This window comes from Tachyglossus aculeatus, chromosome 16, assembly GCF_015852505.1.
Source record: "Tachyglossus aculeatus isolate mTacAcu1 chromosome 16, mTacAcu1.pri, whole genome shotgun sequence".
Lineage (NCBI taxonomy): Eukaryota > Metazoa > Chordata > Mammalia > Monotremata > Tachyglossidae > Tachyglossus > Tachyglossus aculeatus.
This window is the reverse complement of record NC_052081.1, coordinates 34,403,643-34,407,229: the sequence shown is the minus strand read 5'-3', so window position 1 is coordinate 34,407,229 and position 3,587 is coordinate 34,403,643. Positions and strand designations below refer to the sequence as shown.

General features: G+C 45.3%; 1 long non-coding RNA gene across 1 annotated transcript; it reads right to left on the bottom strand.

The window, feature by feature from the left end:
* Positions 1–930: 930 nt before the first annotated feature.
* Positions 931–2,984, bottom strand: LOC119937976. The gene is made up of 3 exons (XR_005454311.1): positions 2,901–2,984; positions 1,869–2,045; positions 931–1,103 (listed from the first exon to the last, which is right to left on the bottom strand). It is a non-coding gene; the product is annotated as an uncharacterized LOC119937976 (long non-coding RNA).
* Positions 2,985–3,587: the final 603 nt, after the last annotated feature.

The following is a 3,587-nucleotide window of genomic DNA, read 5'->3' as shown; positions in this document are numbered from 1 at the left end:
GCCCATGCTCTCTCCAATAGACCATAGTACTTCTGCAGTTTATCTGCTGAGATTGAAAAAAATCCATTAGGACTACTAGGAGTCATTATTGTAGTGGGATTCTAGTTATCCAGTTCTGTCCTGTATTGCAAGTTGAGAGAAGCAGTGTGGCCTCATGGATAGAGCATGGGCCAAGGGGTCAGAAGGACCTGGGTTCTAATCCCAACTCTGCCATTTGTCTGCTGTGTGACCTTGGGCAAGACACTTAACTTCTCTGTGCCTCAGTTATTTCATCTGTAAAATGGGGATTAAGACTGTAAACCCTGTGCAAGACAGGGACTGTGTCCAACGTGATTAACTTAGATCTACCCCAGAGCTTAGTACAGTGTCTGGTACATAGTAAGTGCTTAATAAATCCCCATTTAAAAACAAAAAGTTTCATTCCACAATGTCTCCTTTCCTCTAACCTCTGCCTCCTCCCCTGTCAAAAAAAAAAAAAAAAGTCAAAGACTATTCTGGTCCACATGAACCAAGTTTCTGGAAAGTTATTGTTTAGCAGGAACATCTGGTATGTGAATGGAAAGCCTATTTTTCCTTCTCCCTCTAGTCAACACCAAGTGCATACTTTACAAGCCTGCCCTTTTTCCCAAGGAAGGAAAGCTGGCTCATTATTTACCTGTATTTTTCCAGTGCAGTACAAATTGTTTGTGTGGAGTTTGGGCTTGACAGGAGAGAAAATATCCCATGAGCAGCAACTTATGACACTTTCCCACTAATTAAAAGTTTTCAATGTCTGTGTCTGTCGAGGAAAACACTACCATCTTTCCATGTTCAATTACGGCTCATTAAGCAGGACCTGCGCTCACAATCCCCAGGAACAATTATTGTAAGTGTTGGACTTTGGGCTCTTAATGAGTAAGAAAACAGGCAGGTCACTTACCTACTGTCGCTTGCACTTGGAGCCTTGTTGGGGAGCCTGCACTTCCAGGAACATTTAATAAAGATGAATGTATTCGTGGACTTCCCATTTAATGGCTGTCAGTCAAATCCAGTCTCATTCCCTTTCAGCCTGCATGCCAGAAAGGCCTTTCACCTTGCTTTCCTCCAACGTGGAGTGGCTTCTCCTGAGTGTGCAAAGTACCTGAGGATTGCTTGCCTCACAAACAGAACCCTAGAGGGTTTGAGGCAACCACAATTGGCTCTGGATGTAGAGACTTCAGACTTTGTCCTCTTGTGCTTTCTCACCTTGCCCTAACAGGTCAGGACATGGCTTCAAACAAACACTTATTATCACAAAAAAGGATCGTAGAGAGGCTGAGGATTAAATACTGGCAGTCACTACACAATTGAAGTAGTGCCTTGGATACACTCGTAGCTGACATAAACCATAAACTCAATCATCCTCCCAAGAGTTCCAACAGCAGGAGCCCCAAAGGGGGTTGCTGAGGAGGGGCAGTGGTTGTCTGGATACATGGTAAAATTCTCCTATTCTGTAACAGCAGTAAGGAATGAATATAATGCAGATATATTAAAAATGGTATTGTGCATTATATATATTATATTCATTGCTCGCTGCTATTAGAGGATGTACGTATTTTTACACACAAATGACCGGCTTCTTCTGAGTGGCTACCACCAACGGTTGTAAGCACTGATTTCTAATTTAAGCCCAAGAAGCCATGTTGCCACTACTATTATTTTCATAAATGTTTGTGGGAGGGACACAAGGTCACTGATGGGAGACTCTGCCTGGCAGGAACTGGAGGTGACTGGGCTGATGGGATTAAACACATAACGGGCAGGGAGTGTGCTATCTCCTTTCTCAATGATGTCCAAAGCCCACCCACAGCTGAGGCTGCTGGTTGACACCCCAGTCCTGTAGATCCTACCTTATCCACATCCTGATCCAGGCTCTGAACCAACTGCCTTCCTCTTCAGAATAGGCTGGACCAAAACACGCCCAAGATGGGAGGTTCCATGAAAATTGAACTTGTCTTCCAGCTCCATGCAGTTGGTCTCTCCAAGGCTGGGATGAAGCACTTTGGAAGAGGTTCTTGGAGGGCAATCTGGAGAGATGAGGGAAACTCCAATCTTATTAATCTGCCATTTGAGGGAGGATAATAAGCAGCTATTCTAGTGACAATCCCTTTAGAGGAAATACATACTGCAGGCAAACTTACTAGATATACAGGCAAAATTCCACCAACCGGCTCTGACACCGAGATGAGGATGCTGTTATGGAAGGTGTCTTTCCCCCACAATTGTTAAGTTATTTGGCTCTACTGACATGGAAACATTTGCTTGTGATCTTTGGAGGCTCTTCTTTATCCTTAAAGTACAAGCATCTCTGGGGTTTGTCCTCAGCTAAACCATCGATCAGTGGTGTGCCACTTGGACTTAATGACTGAGGAGAGGGTTTGGGGGATGTATTAAGGCCACGAGCTGTCTCAAAAGCCAACCTGAGACATCAGAAAGACACAAGGTGGTTTAAGAAGCCAATTCTAAGGCACTGGTTTAGGATCCCTTTAGGGAAAGATAACCAGGATTGCATGTTGTTGCACTTTCAAGTTGGAAATGAAGCTTTCGTAACGTCACTATCACCAAGGTGGAAATAGGAACAGAAAAGGGGGCACTTTGGGACCTCCTCAGCCCTTCCGCTGCTGCCTGTCAGGTACCAGGATAAAAGTGATTTCAGGAGAATGGAGTGGGGGTTCCTATAAGAGATGGTCTCCACTCCTGGCACCATCGCAGAACAAATGGGGGAGCATGATTCATCCTCCATTCAACTGATTTGACTGGATCTCAGCATTCTGCTCATCTCTGGGATGACAGTCCCATCCCCTTTCAGTTCAAGCTGAACATGGGAAATCTCTCTCTGACATTTGAATTCAAAGGAGTTGCCTCTGGGGGTGAGATCCTACCTGTGCAAGCAAGGGCGAGCTCCTGAAGGTGCAGTCCCATCATCTGCACACCAGACACACCATCGTTCCACGCTGGGCAGGAGGAAAGATGATCCATAGCTGGCCCCACTAAGGATGATGCTGCTGATGGGGTAGCAAGGAGAAGGGATCAGAAGGTTGGCACCTACTGGCTTCTCATGCTAGTGTGTGCTCCCTGGCACTTAGAACACTGCTCTACACACAATAAGTGCTCACTAAATGCAATAGATTGAGTGCGACAATGAAATGCTGGCCTGACTGCATGGAATGTGAAAGGCCGGTGTTGAATAACTGCTTTTTTGGTCCCATTCACTGTGAGGTTGAAAACAGAAGTGTCTACATGACAGTCCCTGGTGAGAAAAAGTATGCTCGGCTTGCCAGGTGTAGCCAGTGGCTCACTTTTGTCCTGTACAAGTGTTGGGGTGGTATGGGGGGCAGGGGTTCTGGGAGGGACTGTGAGGGATATTTAAAAGCAGTCCCATTCAAAGACAAGACACTGGGAATAGTTTTAAATGGACCATTCTCTGTACAAGTAGAAATATGCTAAATCATATCAGAGGCAGAGATGATAGCAACTACGAATCCATCCCAGTAGAAGGGGGGAAGAGCACTTGCAGAATTTAGAAAGTGGCACCAAATGCCTCCAAGAGTTATCAGTCTGGAACAAAA